At 36.6% G+C, this 25,121-nt stretch overlaps 1 long non-coding RNA gene across 4 annotated transcripts; it reads right to left on the bottom strand.

The window, feature by feature from the left end:
• Positions 1-531: 531 nt before the first annotated feature.
• LOC144373740 (uncharacterized) lies at positions 532-20,633 on the bottom strand. Of its 4 annotated transcripts, XR_013433304.1 has the most exons (6): positions 20,243-20,633; positions 18,384-18,506; positions 8,533-8,586; positions 8,122-8,176; positions 844-907; positions 532-577 (listed from the first exon to the last, which is right to left on the bottom strand). It is a non-coding gene; the product is annotated as an uncharacterized LOC144373740 (long non-coding RNA). The 4 variants fall into 4 exon arrangements; XR_013433303.1 differs by lacking the exon at positions 844-907 and having other exon boundaries at positions 20,243-20,570; XR_013433305.1 differs by lacking the exons at positions 844-907; positions 20,243-20,633 and adding an exon at positions 19,819-20,028.
• Between the last annotated feature and the right edge of the window lie 4,488 nt (positions 20,634-25,121).

Raw genomic sequence — 25,121 nt, 5'->3', positions numbered from 1 at the left:
TAAGTGTCTTGTGCACTGAATCTCTACAGTGCTTCCCCAATAGACAATATTTTTTCATTTCACAGGTGTGAAAGAATGTTGAGAGAATCAAGTACATATTTGACTCTGCTGGGAGAGGACTCTTAGAAGTTTGGTTTCGTCTGGAATTTGCCTGTGTGCCTTTACCCTTTGCTAATTTTGTTCTTATGTTTTCTTGTTGTAATGACTCAGAATACAACTGTGAGTACAGCTATATGCTGAGTCCTGTGGGTCTTCCTAGCCAATCACTAAACATGGGATGTTTTGAGGATCCCTGACACAAATAGTAAGATACTTTCACAATAAACCGATAGTTACCACTAACAGAATGGCCATGATAATTTGCTTAAGATTGGCAAACCTGGAGATGTTTTACCCGCCACTAACAAGTACAAAAGTAAGTTCCAAACACCTGACCTTGAATTATATAATGTACATTTTTTTGTACCCACCAGGCACTCTAGCAGGAAAAGAATTAGGAGACCCTGCTCCAGCACCACCTTCTTCTTCATCTTCTTCAAATTCCAAATGCTCTTCCTCACCAGGGGCTAAAATTCTCCTATATAAAAAAGGACAGAAAAAATAGTGAGCTACTCCACTTAATACACCAGCTAACTAACTAGCCACTAACTTCCCAGATAAGATGCTGATTATTAGGTTGATGTTGATATAAATGTCAATGTCAATCATCTCATTGCTATCAATGGTAACAGTCATATCACCAATACCAAATTTGATAGGGAAAAAAATACAGAAATATTTGAAAAACAGGCATAAAATAGATAATAAAATCAGAAGACAAAATATGGATGCTTATTTATTTACCTTAATGGGCTAGGCTGAACATCAAATGGAAATTCTTTATTATATGTGAGAATATTTTTTAGGACTAGAATAAAGACATAGACAAACATTTGTCTTATATCTTAGTCTTACATGTTATGTAAGTCATATATTAGTTAGTCTTATATGTTATATCTTAAATTGATACTTTTAATCATATTTTATAGTGTATTAAGCCACACATTAATATATGTATTTTAAATTCCGAGCTTCACTATCATTTTAAGACTCTGCAATTGACTACTACTGAGTGTCTTAGCAAAATAAAAATGTCCATAGTGGACTGCAGGTACCAGTATTTTCAGAGTACTGTAAGATCTCCAAGGAAAGTCTCAGAGCCCTCATAGAAAATGAACCATAAAATAGTTCTCCAATGTACAAGGTCCTAGGTGATATGGGGTACCAGTGAAAGAGAATACCTCTTCTCCTGAAGTATTTTAATTAAAAGATTGATACTGAAGATGACTAATTAAAGAGAAATAGATAATCACATCTTATTCTTTATCCTAAATAGATTTCCCTCAATACTTATCACACTGGTAAGGTTTGTAGCAGCAAGGTTATAATTCTAATATTCCTTTTATGATGAAATTTATTGTATATGTGTGCACACATATATACATGCATATATATATATGTGTGCGTTTGTGTGTGTATATATATATATATTTACACGTGTGTACACACACATACACACACACACACACACACACACAGCAGACTTTCTCCGCAGGGAAGTCATCAAACAACATAATGCTATCACCTCTTGTGTCCTGGTTGATTACTTTCTGGCATGTAAGCCTACAGACAGATGTTCTACAATTCTATCTGTATCTGGAAAAGTATTTTATGAAATTTATTGTTTCATTTCCCAATTTATGGGTTCCTAGTGACTACCTGCAATTATTTCAAGGTAAATATTTAGCATTATTAATTGGGCAACCCATGGTTTTTACTCTAATTACTCAGACTTTAATTTTGGAGTCTTGCAGATTTCAGTTAAAAGGAGTATGGCATATTGGGTTCCTAAATAAGGAAATTCAAAAAGAACAGGTTATAATTACATAACTTATTCCAATAGGAGTCAATCATCCAGTGAGAAAGAAGTTGGAAACTTGTACCTAGATTCTCATTACTCACTCTTATTCTCTCTCCCTTTAGCTCTTCTTCATCCTTTATCTCTTTCTTCTTCTCAACAAATGCATACCGAGTACTCACAATGTTCCAATCACTGTTTTAGGTGCTAAAGATACACAGTAATCAAGAACTCATATTTGGACCTTAGACCTTACTAAGGAAAAGTAGACAATAAATATGCCAACAAATAAACAAGATAATGTAAGATGTGATTAGTGGTATGAAGGATACAAACAGGATGCTGTGTAAAAGCAGAGAGAACTTGGTAGAGTAGCTAAGGTACACAGGGTGCCTTTCAAAACTAAACTGTAAGAAGACATTTGAGCCAAGACCTGAGATGAGAGGAATCATCCATAAGTGGCTCTAGCATAAGGCTTCCCAGGTATTAAAGAACAGGCTGGAGCAACAACAAAGGTTCCAAGTAGGAAACAGTTTGCCTTATTCAAGGCACAGAAAGGACTGTGGGAACTTAGGGGAAGCAGCAGGAGATCAAAGTAGAAGGTTTAAATCAAAACCTAGCCCTACAATTACAACAATAACTTGAACATTTACATAAATACCCTAATCTCCCCAGTTCTAAAATGAGAATGCTACTTCCTTTACAGGCTATTGAGAGAATTACAGCCTAAATAAATGTATACAAAATGGCAAGGGAAAATCTAAAATGGACATTCACTCTCTCCATGACCTTTTTGATCTAGTTGACTAGAATCCTAATATTTCTTATCTCACTAAGAAGTACTGTTTATTTTTTAATACAAGAACATCTTTTCTATACTTCTGCATGATCATTGTTACTAAACTATTAAATCAACTCAATATTAATAAGTAATATTAATAAATATTGATCACTTACACAACAATGGAATAGATACCAAGAATGGGGAGCAGGTAACAAAAAGATCATGTCTCACTCATATCAGAAACAAACACACAGAAATGATCATATTGTAATAAGAGTTTAATAAAATGAGCAAAAAAATCAACCATTAAAAATGTATATAACAATAATTTTTAAAAGCTGATCCTGTTATGGTGGCATGTGTCTGTAATCCCAGGTACCAAAAGCCTGAGTCAGGAGGACTAGAAGTTCATCTGCCTAAGCAACATAGGGAGACCCTGTCTCAAAATAAAAATAAAACAATAAAAGGGCTGGGGTTGTAGTTCAGTGGTAGAGTGCTTGCCTTGCACATGTGACAATGGGTTCAATCTTTAGCACTACATGAAATGAATAAATAAAATAAAGGTATTGTGTCCATCTACAACTAAAAATGTTTTAAAAAATAAAAATAAAAAGGACTGGAAATATAGCTCAGTGGTAGAGCACCCCTGGGTTCAATCCCCAGTACGTCAAAAACAAACAAACAAAAAAGTTGAAAAATATCTTGGTTATTAAGAATATCTTGGCTGAGTGTGGTAGTGCACACCTGTAATCCCAGAGGCTTAGGAGGATTAATAATTCAAAGCCAGCCTCAGCAAAAGTGAGGCATAAGCAACTCAGTGAGACCCTGTCTCTAAATAAAATACAAAATAGGGATGGGGATATGGCTCAGTGGTTATCTTGCATTTGTATTGTAACAGAATAATTAAATAGTATTTTCATTTCTTTGGTATCAAAGCTCTGAAGAGGACGTATTTGCTTTAGAATAATAGCTTTGTTATATTATTTTTACAAGTTAAAGTACTATGAAACATTTAATTTATGTGAATAGCTTTAGAACAAATTTAAATAGCTTTAAAACAAATTCTGTTTTACTTTCTATAACTGTATTATAGGTTTACAATTTCAACAACTGTGGAATAACAGATTCTATTGTTCTTTTAAAATAGCTTAAACTTTACATAGAGTTTTCTTTCTACCAATACTAGCAATGATGTCTTAGGAGGATCTCAAGAGGAGCTTGAATTTTACAAAAGACATTATCATAAATATGAAGCATGTCATGGGTTGGAGATTCATTGGCTGATTTGGTAGGACTTACTACACACTTTGGATCACTACATGGCAGGCATCTGATGCTACTCCACCATGGAAAATTCAGCACTCCCAGCCTTTCTCTTGGAGCACAGACCTACCAACCTCCTGAAGCTAACCTTCAAAAGATGACACACAGGCAAATATCAAAATGCATTTTGCTTTTGGTGACTGACGTGTTTCATTTTTGTGGTAGGAAAATGGGCAGCTGCCTTAATTTTGAAAGGTTATTTTTTAAATTATAGGAAAAGATTCCTTCAAAACATTCAAATCTATTTAACTCAACACAATCTTGCCAAGTTCATACTACACTTAAAGCATTCAATAGGCTCTGGGGTGGGGGAAGAGTCCATTCATAATCTCTTTGAGGACTAAAACAAATACAAGTGAAAATAACACATGTGAGAATCTGACAATGGATAGTTAAAATGATTCTATACAGGAGAGGAGGCAGAGTTTAATTATGCCTCTATAGAGACAGCAGAGAAAGCTTTCAGGGAGAGGTGGGATTTCTGTGAAGCCTTGAAGGGTGGCTTAACAGAAGTGAATTTTGCAGGGTGGTGGTGGGGAGATATGCTTGAGTAAGCAGCAGTACATTACTGCAATTAACATAAGAAAAAAATGGCTCAGACTTTCACAATCATAGTTTTAGTATTTTCAGACAGAATTTAAAAGATTTCAAATGTTCAAGTAAAGAATACATCAGCCTAATAAACTAGCCAAGAGCTAGTGATGTAGCTCAGTGGTAGAGCATTTGCCTTATATGGGAAATGCCCTGGGTTTGATCCCCAGCACCACACACACACACGCATTAAATTTTAAAAAAACTTTTTTTAAAAGAAAGGAAACCAGTTAAGTTCAACATATTAAAAGTTAGAATTCACTATTTTCCTTAGAAGAGGCTTAACGTTTTAAAAAGAAAGCTTGAATAAGTATACTTAATCTGAAATATTACTAAATACCAATTTGTAGAAAATATTTAATTCCAACTCAATAATTAACTCACAACAAGTGCCCTGCTTGGACAAATTCCAAATTACAGAGTCTACCCTACTGAAATACAGAATACTCACTTATGTTTCTTTGAGAAGCAACAGCAAATTAAAATCATCTAAAAAGATAACTATCAAGAAGGGAAAAGTACAAATGAAAAACATTATATAAAGTATAATAAAGTGAATCTCCAAAATACTCTTTCCATTTCTATTCCAAATCTTTTTTAAAAAGCCAAAAAAGTAATAGATTTTAACCTGATCTTCAACTAATACATGGGTCAATAATTTCTTAGGAATTTGAACTGGAGAGCTGTACTTAGGAATGATGTAGTACAGCACCACTACAGGTATTACTAACAGCATAGTGAAAGAACCAATCCAGGTGACCCTAAAACTCATTGCTGGGATTTACAAGCTAGTGTTGGTGTTGTCCTTAGCAGAATGTTACTGAGAGGATTCGAGTGCTCAGCATATAGATGCTATTCTAAAAAAAAAAAAAAAAAAAAAAAAGGGCAATTAATGAAAGATCTTGTGAGGCAATAGAAGTACTTGAGCATGCTCAGAGGAAGAGAAGAGATAATAAATATATGAAATAAACATCCACAGTCTTTACGGCCACTCTGTGTATCTATAAGATTCTTAAATTTTGTTTGGAAACAAACAACTAATAGGAAATAGTGACTGAATAAGAAGCCAAAATCCTAATAATTTTTATCATAAAAAACTGAGGGCTGGTGACATAGTTTATGGTAAAGCACTTGTCTAACATGCCCAAAGCCCTTGGTTCAATCCCCTGCATCATCTCTCTCTCTCTCTCTCTCATCCACACACACACACACACACACACACACACACACACACACACACACACACAATTTTCAGTAGAACCACCGTATAAACAACTGTTGCAATCTTTTATTTAAAGCCATCAATGTATTTTTCTCAAAATAATCTTATATGTAGCCAGTCATAAAAGATCATATATCATATGAGTCCATTTAAATAAAATGTCTACAATAGGACAATTTATAGACAGAAATCAAACTAATGGTTTCCTAGGGCTGGGAATTGGAAGGGATTTTAGGGGGATGGCAAGAAGTGAATGACTGCTCATGGGAATAGGGTTTCTTCTTGTGGTGATGAAAATGTCCTAAAATTGATTGTGGTGATGTCTGCATAACTCTTCCAATTTACTAAAAAAATTGAATGATATGTTAAATTGGTGAATTGTGCTTTATATAAATTATATCTCAATCTTATACAAAGTATTTATTAATGCTTTTGAGAAATAAAGTTTTAGGTACAAAAAACTCCCAAAATTTGTGAGAAATATTACATTGATTAGTATCCTTATATACATTGGATATAGGCATAAGAACTATTTCTGAATATAAGTTGTGTCTCTTATAACATCTCCAACTCTTATGATCTAGGGCTGGAGATGTAGCTCAGTGGTAAAACGCTTGCCTAGCATTTGTGAGGTCATGGGTTTGATCCCCAGAACCACAAAGAAAACAAAACTTTATGATCTGGATTACATAAAGAAACCAAAACTATTAAAATGACAGAATTCTTGCCATATTCAGAAGGATGGTGTTCTGAAGAAATGAAATATGATCATCTAAAACTGTGGAAAAGCCACCAGAATCACAACAAATCCACTATGCATTCCTTTGTTGTTGTCTGTTGTTGTTGTTAACTTCTCTTTTCCAACCCAAACAACAGAAAATCAGATCCCCTTCAGTATAGTCTGAGAATCCTTTTCTACCCTGGATCTGCAATACAATCACATTTCAGCTATCTCAATAATATATGTCTTTGTTAGAATTGCTATAATGAATTAGATATTGGCAGTTTGTGGAATTTATTGGAACATTCTATTTAGTTCTTTTTTGGCAGGGGGTACTGGGATTAAACTCAGGGGCACTTGACCACTGAGCCACATCCCCAGCCCTATTTGGTATTTTATTTAGAGACAGGGTCTCACTAAGTTGCTTAGTGCCTTGCTTTGCTAGGGTTGGCTTTGAATTTGATATCCTTCTGCCTCAGCCTCCCGAGCGGCTGTGATTACAGGCATGCGCCACTGTGCAAGGCTCTCTTTAGTTCTTAAATTAATTTTTTACCTCTTACTCAAAGCATGTTTACATTAAAAGGATTGCACTAGTGTGAACTGAGATACACTGACAAATGTTCTGAGATTTAGGCCCTGCTCAGTTACTGGAGATTGAAGTGAAACAGGACAAACAAATCATTTCATTTCTTTCCTCAATAGAGAATGTGATCACAAGTCTGAGACTCCTTTCTGTTTGAAAATGCTTTGATTTTATGATTCCCTACTTAAAATTTTATCTTACTTAGTTAGATAAATAAAATCTACTATTCCCTAGTCACATAAATGCACTGAGATGTGCAATCTTATCTCAATAAAAAAAGAGTACAGGAGCTGGGTTATAGTTCAGTTGGTAGAGCATTTGCCTTGCATGTGTGAGGTACTGGATTCGATCCTCAACACCACATAAAAACAAATAAATAAAATAAAGGTATTGTATCTGTCTACAACTTAAAAAGTTTTTAAAAAAGGCTACATTAACTTACATTCATTCAGTTATTCACACTGTGCCTTTGCCCATACTGCAGACAGTTTTAAGAGAGCAATCATTTGAAACAGCAGAAAGGCTTTATTTGGGAATATCCTAACCAACAAGATAACTGAAGGAATTGTTTACTTTTTAAAATTTTGAAGAAGGGAAAAAAATGGAGACAACAAAAAAAAACACTTTGTAATGCTTTCCCAACATTCAGACTGTAGTTTTCAATAACATGTAATGTGAATGGGCATTAATGACTGTAACCTTATATTCTCTACTGGACTCTACTGAAAATGTTTATCAAAATAATTATAATCTTATTAAAGCCATTAAGACAAATTAAAGGTTAATTTGGATATTTAGATGAAGTACAACATATATATTCTATAATAAAGATTAAATCCAAATGGTAATTAAAAATACAAATATTGTAGGAATTTTAAAAGCACCAAAAAATAAGAGAAATAAATCCAATCACTTTCTGTGCTAAACAATCTTAATATTCACAACAGATAAAACTCTCTTCCTATAGGAATATCACTAAAAAATATAAAACAAAACTTACTTGGTTCTAGCTTCTTGAGGTCCTCCAGTTTAAATTCTTCCTGGGACTGTGTGGACTAAATTTAAAATATGCATATTATATCTTTTCATTACAAAGATTTCACTGCACCCTATGTCTTTTAAATGGCAAGAATAAAATATTTAAAATAAATATATTTCTTGTTTTAAAGGTAGAAAATGAAAAGTTCCAAACTGATTTTTGGAATATTCAAGCTAATAGAAACAGAAAAAATTAGAATCATATCTTTTATTTCTACCGTTTACAAAGTATGAACTAAGTCATTTAAGTGTGAGTTCAGCTGATCAATTCCAATTGTTATAAAACCCTTCTGAGATAATATTACTTTGGGCATGAATGTCTAATATCTTTTCAGAACAATTTAGAATAATTCATTTAAAAAAATCCATTTACCTGTAAAGCTGCGCTTTGCAATTCCAAGCATGTTGCAATTTTGCCTATGGTTTTCTGTAGGAAAAAAAATGCTATAAATCCCAAGATAATTTTAACTGTCAGTTACTAAAATCAAGAATTTTTATTTATAAGAGATCTATAGGGACTGGGATTTTAGCTCAGTGGTTGAACACTTGCTTCACATGTGTGAGGCACTGGGCTCCATCCTTAGTACCACATAAAAAAAAATAAATGAAACAAAGATATAGTGTCCATCTACAATTTAAAAAATTTACAAAAGAGATCTATACTTCTTTAAATAAATTATTATTCCTTTTCTAGCACCTTGCAGATTTTAGAGAAGAGAATCAGAAGACAAAGGGCTGAGAAGTGGGAGAGAGATGAGTATATATTCTCTTCTAAACTAATATGCCACAACCAATTCTAAATCAAGTTTGGTTTGGTGATAGGTCTAGATATGATTTAAAGGGCAACAAAGATAGCCATTATGAAAAGCAGTGTGGAGGTTCCTCAAAAGATTAAAAATTGAACTGTGATATGATCCAACAATTCCACTCCAGGATATATGGCCAAAGGAAAGGAAATCAGTAAGCTGCAGAGACACCTGCACTCCCATATTCATAGCAGCACTATTCTTATTAGCCAAGAAATGGAAACCTAAGAGTCCATCAACTGATAAGTGGATAAAAAAAAGTGTTATATATACACAATGGAATACTATTCAGTCATAAAAATAAAGAAATCCTATCCTTTGCAACAACACGATGGAACAAGATCATTATATTAATGAAGTAAGCCAGGCACAGAGACAAGACCCACAAAATCTTATTCATGTGGAATACAAAAAAGCTGATTTCATAGAAGTTAAAAGTATAATGGTAGTTACCAGTGGTTGGAGACAGTAGGGGTGAGTGGGGGGATAAATAAATGCATCCTACATTTCAAAAGAAAAAAGAAAAAAATTTGTAAGTTTTTAAACATAAGAAATGATACGTAAGTAGAAAATGTTAACTGGATTTAAATATAACACAATATATACATGTATCAAAACATGTTACCCCATTTATATGTACTATCTTTGTTATCTGTAAGTTAAAATATTGACTATTTATTTTTAAAAATAGCTTTTTTTTAGCTGTAGATGGACATAATACCTTTATTTTATTAATTTGTTTTTATGTGGTGCTGAGGATTGAACCCAGTGCCTCACACATGCTGGGCAAGCAAGCACTCTACCACTGAGCTACAACTCTAGCCACAAAATACTAACTTTAAAAAAGAAAGCAGAAAATTAAAAAGGGGGAGGGCAATGAAAAGAGAGTTTTGACATCTTCCCTTCCAACCATCTTCTCATAAAGCCTGAAATTTACTAAAAGATATCTGAAAGATAGCACAATGGTCTAATTTAATTCTGATTTAAGCTCAATTCTGACTTGTATAAAAACGTAGGCAATATTAACAAAATTAGTATTTGTGATGAATGGTGCAAATTTTACAGTCAATCTGTTTTATAAAATAAGCTATAAAACACATGTGATAGGGCACAGTCCTTGCTTTTAATATGCTCATGTTCTATTATGTGTGATAAAACATATATCAAATCACTATATTAAAAAGAGAGACATTCAATCTATAAGCTTCAGCAAAATAAGTTCCTTTTATGTCCTAAAGGAAAAGAACATGATCTATTTTAGGAATCCAGTCCCAAAGACTAGGGAGGATTTCCAAATCAAAGAGTTTGGAAAATTGTCAAAGTTCAATTACTTAAAATCCCGAACTGAAAGCAGAGGGATGGGTGTGAAAAGTAAAGTGAAGTAGGGCATAGTCATTCTGAAATGGACCTTTCACAAACTCCTTGCTGAGGAATCTAGGATTTCTTTAACAATAAGTTACATAGAAGTGTGTTTTTATTGTTCTTTTTTTTTAACTGACATGCCCTTAAGAACACTGTTGTGAGCTGGGCATAGTTACGTGTACCACCTACTGGGAAGGCTAAGGCAGGAGCCTAAGAGTTTAAGGCCGGTGTGGGCAACACAGTGATACTTTCTAAAAAACAAACAAAAAACCCCTTGACTGTTGTGATACAGGTATGCAATGCATACATAATTTAAAGGAAAGGGGAAAACTGAAGGAAAAATCATTTAAGTTATTTCAAACTGTCTAAACAATATTCAGAATAAGAATATGAATAGCTAAGGTGGACATGAAAAGAGGAGATTCATGAGAATCATAAAAGAAATTATCAGGGCAGGCAGCTGAACAATGCCACTGAGACTTCTAGGTCCTTCCAAAAAAGATATTTCTGAAATGTGTTTAGGAATAAGTCTAGATGATAAAAGCAAAGAACTGTGTAACATTTACAATGTAAACATTTACAATGCTTACAAAATGACATATTTTGGAAAAAAACTGACATGTTTTTCTGAATGTATTTTCTGTATGACTTACAAAAAGTTTAGTAAATTGGGGATTTGGTGATTTTGTGTTTGGTTAATGTTCTTTGAAAGGTAAAAGAGGAGTAAAGGGAAGTAACAGTATTGTCCTGGCCTCTGGTGCTTAGGCTAGTGGACATTCTTCAATTACTGAATCTTCAACAAACAGCTAGGATAGCAACTCACAGAAAAACCTATTATTGAGCAAGATATGCCTCTCAGACACACAAGTAATAATATTTAATTATCTCCATAATCTTTTTAAAATTTCAATATAAAATCTTAGAAAATATGCAATTTTAATCTGAATAGAGATTACATTTGAAAATTATGTTTATACATAGTTTGCAAAATACTCAAGTTTATTCATCCTCTTAAATAGCTATGTATAGAAACCAGCAGTAAGCAATCTTTTCTACATAAAGTCTAATATCCCCAATCATTATTGTTCAAATATACCACTCAACTCCAGCAAAACTAGTAAATAATTAAGTATAAATATAATAATCAAATAATTTATTAATAACAAATACTATTAATTATTAACCACTTATTAATAACTAATGAGCACTTATAGGCTCTCCTAAATGATTAATAAACATTAATTTAATAAATCCTCCCCAACTCTGAATTAGCTGTGGTCATTTTACAGGTGTGAAAACTGAAGTACAGGCAGGTTAAGTAATTTGTCCCAGTCATCAATGCCTTCTATACAACACACAAGATATTCAATAAAACCACACACTTCCATCAATTCCATTTAGCTATGACTTACTATATTCTTTCAAAACTGATTTATAAAAGAATTTTGCTTGTATTGAGATGTATCAATGAGCTAATCTTCAAAATAGTAGTTAGCTTTTTTTCCTTCTTGACTTTAAAATCCATTTTATTTCACACTTCAAACATTTAAGATAAAAATGTTGTAGCTGAACAATAAGAGACCACTAACAAACTATTATCACTTAAACATTTCTTTAAGTTAAGCAAAGGCAATAGCTTTTTATATATAAATGTACTGAACTATGGCAAAATACCAACCGGCCTTATTCATAACTATTTTAAGGGACCACACCCAGCTTCAGTATTAAAAAAGAAGTGAAACACTATTATTTCAGCTGTGGCAATAACTTTTAAAACATGTAGAATTTATTGATGTCAAAAATCAAGGCTTGCTACTGAAACAGTGTCACCTTCCTTAAAATGAACAGTTCAGAAAAGTAATAAAGAAGCACAAGTTCACATATGCCAGAGTATAAGTATTGACTACTTTAATTAATGTACATTAAACCAAGCACTGAAGTGATGTTTGATTTTTAGAAAGACTTAAATCACTAGCATTTTATTCAAATTAATTGCTCATACCTAATATGATAAGAAACAGAGAACAGTATCATTTTTAGAGTATTAGCTACTTTAGTTTGTCATTGCTAAGAAAATTGAGAGCTCTAAAGATCAGTTAAAGGTAAACATGGAATAAAAATGGACAATTAATGAGCTAAATTAATTTTGCTAAAATGTATTCAATTTATGTAATGAATAAAATGAGTTTAAAAATAAACATAATTCAGTACAGTCTTACTTAATCCAGACTTATCTTTTAAATATTTAAAAGCAGCCACTCATCTTCCATCTAGCTGTTGGGGGAGAGAAAACACTGGGGTAGAGAGAAAGTGGAAGTAGAAAGGTGGAATCGATAAAACATAAAACAAGTATATATTTCTGGGATTCTCATTACCACCAAGTTTGATTCAAAATAGGAAAATCTTTCTAAGTGTCATGAGATAGGATGTTCTATTTTGTCCAGAAACTTACATGAGAAAATCTACAACACCAAAGTAGGGAATTCCATGGAATGAAAGCTTTTGGCAGCTTTTTGTTGGCCACTAAACCCACTTGTTATAACGACAAAACTATTGAAAACTGAAATGAAACTAAGTGAACTAATCGTGAGAGAGGATCAAGTAAGAATCATAAACTCTTGTTTTAACTAGAAATCTTTGAGAATATTAAAAATAGGAAATAAATGTGAAGTTTTTATTCTATCACCAATTAATATGGCTTAGACAGATTAGTAGTTCTGCTTTAGAATTCTTTAGATATAAAATAAATATTGGAAAAATATGTTATTCTCTTAAAAATTAGGATTTATTTTAATAAATATAAAGTAAATATCAATAATAGACCCAATAAAACATTTATTCATCAAATATATTTGAGAGCTCACTGTGAATTAGACAGCAAAAAGTTTCATAAAGAAAGCACTTTAGTAATAAGATTGGTTTTTAAAAACCAAAAACATTTTTCAAAGTTCCACTAACTACTGAATGGTTGGCATAATTATATAACTTGTCACTGCTATCAATACATGAAATAGTATAAGCATAAGAAATATAACTCAAAATACAACAACATTTTTGCAAAGAATAAGGTTAAAAGCATTTTCTATTTTCCTTTTTGGAGAAAAATATTATTCAGTTTTCTCTCCAGCTTATGTATAGGCATAGTATTTAATGCAGATCTAACAGTATGTGTCAAAATTTCCTGTATTATGTTCTTTAGAACACTAGATCCAATGATTTTGAAAAAAATTAAATGAGATTTGAGTTCTAAGCCATGTGACTTTGAAGAAATCCTACACCTATAATCCAGAAAAACCATGCCATATTTTCTGGGCTTCTAAGGAGAAGACCAGCAATACTTGAGTTCTTGGTAACTGTCTTCCAAAGCTGTAAGATACTTCTCCCATGAGAGGTCAAAAGTAAAGAAAGGGTTTCCACTAATCCATACAGCATCTATAAGTGAATTAGAAAAAATGTACCTCTTCCTCTGAGTAAATGAAGCTCCATTCCAAGGCACATAGCATGATGAGTGGAGCACAGCTGGGTTTCAAGACTACACAGCCCTAAGCCTGGAACCTTCATAGCAACTTCACAACTGCCAGAGGGCAGAGTCATTGGTGCCAACAAGACACAAAGTAATCGTGGCAGTGCTGCCAGGAAGATCTGAAAGTCTTTTTTGTATATTCCTCTGATATCCCCTGCATGCTGTGAATCAGAACTGACTTGAGAGAAGCAAGATAAAACTGTTCTAGATGAAAATATAACCTCAGGATGAGTCATAGGAGGCCCCTAGTTGGGTTGCTTGGCAAGCTCTATTGGAAAGGCTGAGAGTTGCCTAGGGAAAAGCAATCAGGTGTCCAACAGTCACTAAACATAATAAAGAGAATCAGATGCTATTTTAAAAGAACAACTGCCCAGAAAACTCTAAGGATCTATGCATATGTATCTATAAGTCATTTTATGTAACTTAAATTTTGACTAAACTAACTTCATCTACAAAATGTACGTCAAACATAATCATTTCTTACCATCTTTACTAACATTTCTCTATTCTAGGCCATCATCACCTTTTGGCAGAACTATTATAATAGCTTCCTGATTGGTCTTCCTCCTTCCTTCTTGCCACCTTAGAATCAAGTCCCCATTTATCTAGATTAATAAAAAACTCATCATTCCCTGCTATAAAACCCCCTTGTGAAGGATTTTTCAATAGGCTTTTCAATAGCAGAAGGAATCACAGTTGCATTTCAAGTGTTTATGCCAACACTTGTCCAAGTTGGGTTAATGCCCCAAGGGGTAAACTCTAACCAACAAGAAACAAGCAATGGGACTCTTCTAAGAGGTGGTAGTTTCACATAGTAGAAGATGTACCATGTGACAAGACAACCAGCTCAGTTTTCTTTCAAGGTTAGGGCCTACTTGGTAGCATCTTTCCTCCTTTCTTGCCTTATTTATTGTTTTCTTTCATTCTTGCTGCTCTGGGTTTGTACCACTCAATAAAACCTTACCTCCAGTTGCTTTCTGAGGACACAGGGCCCAAGCCCTACAAATCAGCTAAAATGACCTTTTCTGCAATCCTATCACACACAAAACTGCTTTACCACACTTCAGATTCTGAAGTCAGACAGATAATAGTTGCACATTCTTAGACAAAGGTATTTCACGTCTCTTAGCCTTATTTTATTTATATATAAAATATGAAGTATAATAAAGTTTACTGAAATTAATCAATGTAATATAAATGATGCCAGGTACATTATTTATATTAGTATTTCCAGTGCTTAATATGTCATCTACTACACTGTAGGTATGCCTAATGCCTACAATGTTTACAATAGTACATTTTCTCTGTATTTAAAAAATTCCAACCAAGTAGCAAAGATTGAAAGACCTGTAAGGTCTCAATACAAATAGCCAGTAATCTGTAAAAACACATTAAATCTATACATGAATGCTCTCTGAAAAATGGCCCTTTACTGCAAATAATTCACTTTACCTGGGTTTTTGCCTCTCCAACTTATCAGGAAAAACAATTAAGTCAAAAGTACAGATGTCGCCAGCTTTAGGCACAATATATTCCTGAGAGGATGCACACAAATCAAATTTCTGTAAATCAAACCATATTTCACAAGCACTAGGGGAAAAACACCCTTTAAAATGACTTCAACAAATAATGCTATAGTAAACTGTTACTGTAAAATGAAAGTTTCTTCATAGCCGGTGATTATGTTGACATATAATTTCATTAGGTTTTCATAAGAAAGGAAATACAGCAATCAGCATATGGCAACATGAGCTCCCTCCCACCCCACATGAAGTCCCATGCTTGCTCAGGACTCTACAAGCAAGAAGATCATCACCAGAACTGAACACAGCCAATGCTATGCCTGGAGTCTGTGAAACTGTGGTTATAAAGTTAAAAAAATTTATGGCAACAGTATAGATTGTCACAGGTATGATGTTACTTTGTCTGACAAAGCAAGAACAGCAAATAGAAACAAAATATTCCTATACAACCAGTGTTCAAAAGGAAGATTCCAGTTAATAAAATTATCATAAGCATTTATATTATTACAAGCTTTTGTGGATATATATATATGGATATTGATAGTATTCATGCATAAAACTCACAGGATAAAAAATATGCATCAGAATCATGATAACTCTGTGGTGGCTTAACAGGTAACTCATTTTAAAGGTTTCTCTTATGTTTTCCTTTATTTTAAAAAATTTTTCAGGCATAGGCATTACTGTTTTGGGTCTCACAAATGGACTTCCACAAAGGAATCATTTGTTTCTGACACTTTTGGCTTTGGCAAAAAGTTGGGAAAATCACCACATTTCACACTGCTAAAGCCCTTTCACAGAAAATATTTCTTGTATTATCTGGATTAGACTTGAAGAAAACAATATTAATATTGTTGGCAATCAGTTTTACCATCTCTAATTTTCCTGATGATCAAGCCACATTCCTACATCTCTGATTACATTGATGGTATACGGGTATTGTTCTACTTCCTATAAATGTAAAAGGTAAAAGCTGTGCCTTCAAGGGCAGTTATGCAATGCTCCTAGACAGAATTCCAAAAGTCTGCATCTCTTACAAGAAGATGCCCAATTGTCTAGGCAAATGTTGGCAACCTTGAGGAGTGTTCCTCACACTGGGAGTCTGTGCCTTTGGCAGCCACTGCAACAGACTGAATCTCAATTAGAGGCTTATCATATTGGTACGGAATGGTTTGTGCAGCCTACTAATTGGAACGCCTGCCTGTCTAGTAAATACTCCACTCTGTGGATTTTGTTTTGTTTGTGGGAGTTGTGGGTGGGGAGTTACAAAGGATTGAACTCAGGGGGACTTAACCACTTGAGCCACATCCCCAGCCCTACTTTGCATTTTATTTAGAGACAGGGTCTCACTGAGATGCTTATGCCTCACTGTTGCTGAGGCTGGCTTTGAACTCATAATCCTCCTGCCTCAGATCTCTGAAGCTGCTGGGATCACAGGCATGCGCCACCACACCCCACCACTCTGTGGGTTTAAGACCTAGGTTCTTTGCTCCTCCCCTCCCCTTTGCCAAGCATTTTTGTAAAGCCACATGTCAAGCGCCTATGAATCATAGGTTATTGTCCTTTACTCTAGAAGACACAATGACATAGGAGAAAAAAAAATAAGGGTTTCTCCAAGGAATCATGAAAAAAGACACATGAAAGTTTCCTTTCTTAAATCTAAGAAGTACACTAGGTACTGCTCACAGTCTTTACAGAGTTCTAAGTCAAATGGTTTCTGGACAGTGTTATATTGAAAAAAAAAGTGATTCAATATTTAGACTTCTATTTAATGTTTTGTGCTTGATTTTTCAACTTTTGATAGAATATATTGGTACCACTCACTCAACATATGATATACAGAATCTACAACATCCAAAAAGAGATACATTAAGATACTACGAAAGAGTTGGTCTGCTTCTAGATCAATATTACTAATCAGTAGGGAAATGCAAAGCAAAATCATAAAGGGATACCACTTCACACCCATCAGGAAGAACTATCATTTTAAAAAATGAAAATCCTAAGTGAAGACTTAAACAAATTGGAACTCTTGTGCATTGCTGATATGAACATAAAATGATACTGTCTCTATGGAAGAGTTTGATGGTTCCTCAAAAAGTTAAACATAGAATTACCCTATAATACACCCAAATTAACTGAAAGCAGGGACTCAGATAACTTGTATGCTAATGCTCACTGCTGAATTACCATAATAAGTAAAATGTGGAAACAATCTATCAACAGATGAGTGGATAAAGAAAATAAAGTACACACATACAATGAAATGTTATGCAGACTTAAAAAGGAATAAAATTCTGACACGTTACAACTTGGTTGAAACTTAAAGACATTATATTAAACGAAATAAGCCAAATATAAATTAATAAATATTGTTATGATTCCACTTATAAGAGATATTAGGTCAGGTAAATTCATAGAATCCAAAGGTATTACAGAGGTTACCGGGGATAAGAAAATACAGGAAGTCAAAACTTAATGAGTATAGATCTTTTGTTGGAGATGACAAAAAGGTTCTGAAAATGTGTAATGTGATGAATATTGTATACACTTATGCCAAGTTAAATGGTTAAAATGGCAAATTTAAAAAAAAAGATAACTGACTTTAAACAAAAGTAATAACAACCTAGGGTAGGCTTACAACACACAAAAAAGTAAAATGTATAACAATAGCAGCATCAAGATAGGAAGAAGAAAAGGGAAGCAAAATATTAAGTTCTTATACTTTAAGTGGCACAGCAAAATATCACTCAAGGGTAGACTGTGATAAGTTAAAGTTATAGCTTACTGCACTAAAATAAAAGACTTAAGTCTAATAAACCAACAAAAGAGATAAAATGAAGCCATAAAACATCAAGAATCAAAATATAGTCTGATCCAAGAATTTATTCCCTAGAGAAATTCCTTGATAAAATGCAATATATATTTTTTTATCATCCAGTGAAAGGTTTATTAAAACTTAATCAGAGGTACAATTAAATCAATGAAAGTAAATGGCAAAAGCACTCACTGCCCAGACTGGTGAGGTAAAACCCAGAATTGCAGCCTTAGCTCCACCGGCAACATACGGAATGATATTTTCTCCTAGAGGTGTATCTCTAAACAAGGCTCTGAGGATATTCAAAGCATGAACCTAGGACAAGAAGTTCAAAATTAGCTGTGTGTTAATAACTATGGTGATTCTAAATCTGTATATAAAATTACAAGAAGAAAGTAATAATATGCAAATGAAACAGTAGATTTAATAAAATAATAATTGATAAAAATAATTTTTAGACATTAGTAAGAACAATGTAATAAAAAAATTTGATCCAACGAACCTATAAGGAATCCTGAATCTAACAAACACATTCTTTTCAAGGAACATTTATTCTTTAAAATGGCCTCAAACAAGGAACATTTATTTTTTAAAATGGCCTCAAATATAGGATTTCATTTTTATAATATTAAAGTAAAAGGTAAAACTAAAGTGTTAGAAATTAGGATTTTGGTTACTGTCAGGGAAACAGTGCTGATTAGAAGAGAACATGAAGGGGCCTTGGTGTCCTAGAAAAGTTCTGCTTCTTTCTTGTTACACAAATGTGATCACTTTGTGAAGCTGTAATGACTTGCACACTGTATATTATAATTAAATCTAAAAATGCATATAAAATATGACAGGGACAGCATGAGAAAGGAAGAACATAAGCCAATCTCAATTATGAACCCAGTGAGAAGCATAAATGTATATCCTTTCTAAAGAAAATTTAATAATGTATAAAAACATATCAAAGTTGAGTTCATTCTCAGTATGCAAATATATTATATTTAAAAATCAGCATAAGTGCTGGGAATGTAGTTCAGTGGTAGAGCAATTGCCTAGCGTGTACAAGGCCCTTCAATCCCCAGCATTGAAAACTACAACAAAAAGAATAACATGTAATTCATGATATTTGAAAATTCTAGGGAAAAACAAAACGTATTTATCTCAAATGATGCAGGAAAGCACTCAACAATTGGTTTTTTTAAATCAGATAAAGGACAGATTAAAAATTTCAACAAATAACAACATAAAGATGCCTGCTATCTCTATTTCTAGCAAAATTGTGCTACAGGTTCCAGCAGCAAAATAAGATAAATAAAAATTTTTAAAAGACTAAGCATTAGAAAGCTAACAAACTTAGGATTACCTACTAGGGATACAATTATCTATAAAGAAAATCCTAAGAATTTATAGACAAGTCATTAGTTGTATTATAGCAGTTCAGGTAAGTTGCTAAACATAAGTACAACAATCACCAAAAAATCAATTTCATTCTCACAGAGAACAACACATAATATAAAATTTTGAAATATCATTTATAAGAAAAATATATAGAAATAAATCTCATAAAAGATTCATAAGACTTTTAAGAGGAAAATATATGCATTCCTACCCACAAGGTATGAGAATTTCTGTTGCTTACCAGCACCTTGGTATTATGAGACCTTTACAGTTTTTACTTTTCTGTATGAAATGGCTCGGACTTGGGGGCCAGAGGCGGCACGACGCTGCGGGGGAGTGGGCAGCGCGGGCAGGCCAGGGGTCGGCGGGACCCGGGGACCAGGGAACCGGAGACCTGGCGCGGGAGCGCGGCTCGGGCGGGCAGGGGGCTCCGGTGCCGGGGGAGGATGCGCGGGCGGCGGGGCGCTGCCGCCAGCGCCAGGTCGGTGCGCGGAATGCCGGGAACCGCGCCGGGGCCGGGGCGGGGGCGGGGGGGGGGGGAGGGGGGAAGGGGTCCGCGGCGCGGCGGGCGGGGCCCCGGGGCCGGGCGCAACGGGCGGGAAGGTGCGGCGGCCTCAGGCGCGCCGGGCCCGGGTCGGGGTCGGTCCCGGGAGGCCCCCTCCTACCTATGCCCGGCGCCATGTAGATGGAGTAGAGCGGCAAGGAGGAGAGCGAGAAGAAGAAGAGCGCGGCGAGCGGCGCGGCAGCCACAGCAGCCCCCGGCGGGCGCACACGCTGCAGCCGGGCGGCCGCTCAAGGGCCGGGCCTGCTCCTGCTGCTCCCGTGCACCGCCGCCTGGGCCTCGGCCGCGGTCTCCGGAGCCTCGCGGGCCGCCGCCGCCACCGCCTCACGGATCCCAGCCAACAGCCGCTGCGGGACAGGCCACATGAAGTGGGCGGGGCCGCGCGGCCCGGAGCAAGCGCAGCGATGGGGGCGGGGCGGGCGGTTGCACAGGGGCGGAGGGGCGGGGCCAGCGCCGCCGGGCACCGTTGCAAAAGACCCGCCCGCTCGCCACCCGACCCCAGTCGCCCCGGAGGCCGCACAGCGGCTTTAGGGAGCGTCACTAAATGACGACAGCCCCTCTCCCCGCAGGGCCACCGCCCAGGCTTGCAGGGAGCGTCTCTCAAGAGCCAGCCGGCTTCGCGCTTGGGCTCCTCAAGAAGGGGGGCAAGGGGCCATCTGCAAAGTCTGACCGTCTGATAGCCCACTGCAGCAGAAGAACTGGGATTGTAATGCTTGGGGGGACTCGGCTTTCATTCATTCGTTTATTTATTCATTCAATCAATTCATTATTTATTTATTGGATGCCAGATGCAGTTGTTGGTGCTGAGAACAAAACAGATTAAATCTCTTGTCTTATTTGAACTTATATTCATGTGGAGGAGAATAAACGCAAGTCAATCAATAATTATCTGGTACTAATAACAGATATGAGCAAAATAAAACAGGAGGATGTGTTGGCAGCAGGCTACAGTAGACAAGGAAGGTCTCCCTAAGCAGCTGACATCAGCTGAGACCAAGGGTGAGAAAGAGCCAGCCACAAGTGAGGACAGAACAGTGCCACCAGGGGGAACAGCAGGGCAAAGGCCCTGAGGTGGAGAAAGCCCACTCTGGCCCCAGGTTGAACCCAAGGCCAGCAAGTGAAGTAGGAGACCTGTAGACAGGTGCACATCCCACGGAACAGGGAACCAAAGAGGAAACTGACATTGCTATAAGGAGAAGCAAGTCACGCCCTTCCACGCAAAACTGGCCTGACTCTGAAGGCAGGCCCTTGACTACTGAGCCGTAAACTGCCTCAGTGGTCTCTCTGCACCCTGCAGCTCATTCTGTAGGCAAATTGGTGCCCTATCCCATCACTTTAGCACGGGACCATATCTAAAACAGTACCTCAAGACCAGCCTTGATCCAGAGCACCTCAGAAGGCAGTGAGCAATAGCTAGAGACCCATGGGGAGTGACAGTAGCACCCCACCACCTTCAAGAAGCTCCCAGATGAATCCAAGTGGCAAGTGTCCCCCATGTGGGCACATCTGAAACCAGAGCCCTGTCTTGGAATATGTCAGAAGCCAGGAGTGGGGAACTTTTCAGGGATTCTGTGAGAACCAAAATTAATCCTACTCTATATTCCTAAAGCAATTTGAACTTTTTCCACTGTTAACTTGACCCTTTTAAGGGGAGGCTATAGAGCCAGACTGCCGGGGTTCTTTAACTCCCAGCTCTTCCATTCTTAGCTTGTGACCTTAAGCAAGTTAGTTAAACTCTCTGTACCTTAATACAATGGGAATATCATTAGTAATGACCATATGAGATTGTTGTGAGGATTTGACTGATACATGCAATGCCTGATACATGGTAAATGCACGTGGGTCTCGCCTTATCCAACAGCCCTGGGAAATGGGATGGGAGAGAAGAGGCTTTAAAAAGTGAAGCAGAGAATTTTGATTTGGATAGATGTGGGTTCAACTCTCGGCTTGGCCTAAACTTTACTGTGTGACCTTGAGCAAACCTCTTATCTCTCTGAGTTTCTGTTCATTTGTGAAATGCGCCCCACCCCGTGCCACCTACCCCACAGGGATGTGATGTAGATTAGGTGAGGTAGTGTGGAAAGGCCCTGAACCAAACTCTCTAAATTAATCTGATTTTGAATACTTTTTCTTTAACCAATATAATAACCCTTTTTAACACCCATGTCTAAGAAATATTTTTAGACACCCAGAAAAGTTTTAACTTTTAAGAACAATACAAGGGCTGGGGATGTGGCTCAAGCAGTAGCGCGCTCGCCTGGCATGTGTTCGGCCTGGGTTCGATCCTCAGCACCACATACAAACAAAGATGTTGTGTCCGCTGAAAACTAAAAAATAAATATTAAAATTCTGTGTGTGTGTGTGTGTGTGTGTGTGTGTGTGTGTGTGTGAAATCTCAGGTACAGATTGCTCAAAATTTCTGATACGTAGATGACTGTCTTTCCTGCTTCCTAAGGCTAATGCAAACTGTGTTTCATTTTTTATTCTGCTGGTCATTTCTGTTGCAGCTGGAGGACACTATGAATTTGTGCTTGCAATACCTTTAGTTAGAAATCCAGACTATTTCATTCTTATGTATTCCATGAAGTACAAGTGACACGTGTGCACACACACACACACATGTATTTACATAGGCACATGTGTTGATTCATCTCATTTCATCTGTTGGAATTCTACAATTATTTTCCCCTCTATTGGGCACATGGAAGCTCGGGTCTTGGGTTTTAGGTGTCATGATGGCTTCCATAGCACTTTGCTGGAAATCCAGCTTCATCACCAAGCCTGCCTGATGCCACCTTCTTTCTCTTATATCAAATGAGCACAAAACAAGCACAGCTCCAGTAGCACTCCTGTTACCTATATCCTAACAGGTGCACAAAGCAAATTAGAGAAAAAGGAATCCAACTTCAACTCGGAGATGCTCCACAATTTCTCTTGATTTACAAAATTAGGTATAAGCCATATTTTCTGAAAGTTTGCCACTAATGCTTTTGGCATGTTCTTTGCTTCTAACAGGAAAAAAATGTAACTGGAAGTAATTCTTATAGACAGATGGAATACCTTCTTTGTTTACTTAACAGAAAAAAAATCAGTGAAACTTTCTCTCTTCAGAAATTCATTATCGTCATTTGAATAACTCCCAGAACCTGATGAAAATTTCGAAGGACTCTACCTCAATGGGTGACTCTCTGACCTGGGAGAGAGAAACTGGTATTTCTGGGTTTTTTGGAAGTGTTGTCTGAGGGCTTTCAAGGGAGGTACTAGAAAATTTGAAGAGCTATTTGTATTTGATTATTTCTGAGAACTTTGGGTGCAGAGAGAAAGAAAATGGTTACAGGAAGTTAGACCATTATTTTTGTCATTAAAGAGGGGCAGAAATTCTCATGTTCCCAGTAAAGCAAGTACAGATGACGAATTCTGAAAAATCTTTTGAGTATTCAGATCCAGAAAGGGTAGATGCGAGCCTGCATGTTTAGAATCAGCCATTTTAAGGACATACTTCAGAGACAGGTGAAAGATAAGAAGGAAGGGAAACAAATGGTGTGGCCACTCTCCTGCTCCCTCTGGGGGCCTCAGCAAGTGCTGCTGGTTACTTCTCCAACACCCTCACCCTCTGAACTTGTAACCAACAGCGTGATTTTGATTAAGGTAATGATATATATTTTTAAAAAGTAGTCATCCACATTATAGATTGCCTTATAAACATAGAGAGGTCAGCAGGAATTCCAGAGAAGGTCTTTTTCTCAAAGGAAAAGGTCAATGCACCAGAAGATTCTCTTTGTCCTCAACTCTGCCATGAGCCAAGGTTGGGGCAATGGGGCAGCCAAGGCAGAAGCACCAAGACAGAAGTCAGTGTTTCATGGGTGCTGGGTCAAAGCTGAGAAGCAATATGGACCTGGTAGGTCACTGAGCTGCCCCACATCACCTGGCTATATTCCCACAGAAGTAGCAGATCCCTATTTCTCAAAGCCATGTACAGCCAGGGTCTTACTACGATTGGATCTGCAGCGTCCTCCTAAACTTCATGCATTGAAGGCTTGGTCCTCAGTGCAGCAAGTTTCAGAGGTGGGGCTCTGGAAAATGAGTGGATCACGAGAACTCCGACCTCATCTCTAGATTAATCTACTTGATGGATTAATAGATTGACAGCTGGATGGACTGACTGCTGGGAGGCGGGACCTGATTGGAGGAAGTAACCACTGGGGCCAGCCCCTTCTTCTTCCTCTGCTCTCCAGCTGCCAGGAGCTTGACTGTTTTGCTCCACCCTGCTCTTCTGCTGTGATGTTTTGTCTCACCTCAGGCCAAAAGAAATGGAGCTGTAACCCATGAATGAAATCTTCTGAAACTGTGAGCACAGATAAAACTTTCTCTCTCTTCATTGTTCTTGTCGGGTATTTTTGTCACAGTGATGAGAAGCTGACTATTACATGCCCTGGTCTCTTCAAATCTCTATTCTGCTATTAGTCTTTCTGACTTTTGTCCACCAGCCAGAGAAAACTAATCTGGAAATCTCCCTCTTGCTATGTAGCATGGGGTCATCACTAGAGTGACAACTCATCCTACGCATAGGTTCCAGCCACTCTATAGTAGGCTATTATAGAAGGGGGAGTATCATTGGAAGGTCATGTTTGGAATTCTGCCTACTTCAGCCACTAAGGAAAAAGTACTGCCAGAGCATGGAACCAGGCACAGTTGTAAAGAACTTTAAAATCATCAGCTACATGACATATTCCCGATTCAGGGATATTAAAAAATGAGAAAAGATGCATTTAAGTATGGACAAGATATAGTCTTCCCAATTTGTTACTTGTATTATTGATGCATAATGATTTACAATGAGAAAACTAGACTCAGAAAGTAACTTACCTACGGATAGAGATCTGATCACAATTTAAATTCTGGACTTCTGATACTGAAGCCTGGTGCTTCATCTTTGATACCAGGCTGCATCATGTTTGTGCCAAGCATATGTGGGCAAAGCT

This window comes from Ictidomys tridecemlineatus, unplaced genomic scaffold (assembly GCF_052094955.1).
Source record: "Ictidomys tridecemlineatus isolate mIctTri1 unplaced genomic scaffold, mIctTri1.hap1 Scaffold_474, whole genome shotgun sequence".
NCBI lineage: Eukaryota > Metazoa > Chordata > Mammalia > Rodentia > Sciuridae > Ictidomys > Ictidomys tridecemlineatus.
Note: the sequence above shows the minus strand (reverse complement) of the source record. Positions and strands in the feature narration are given on the sequence as shown.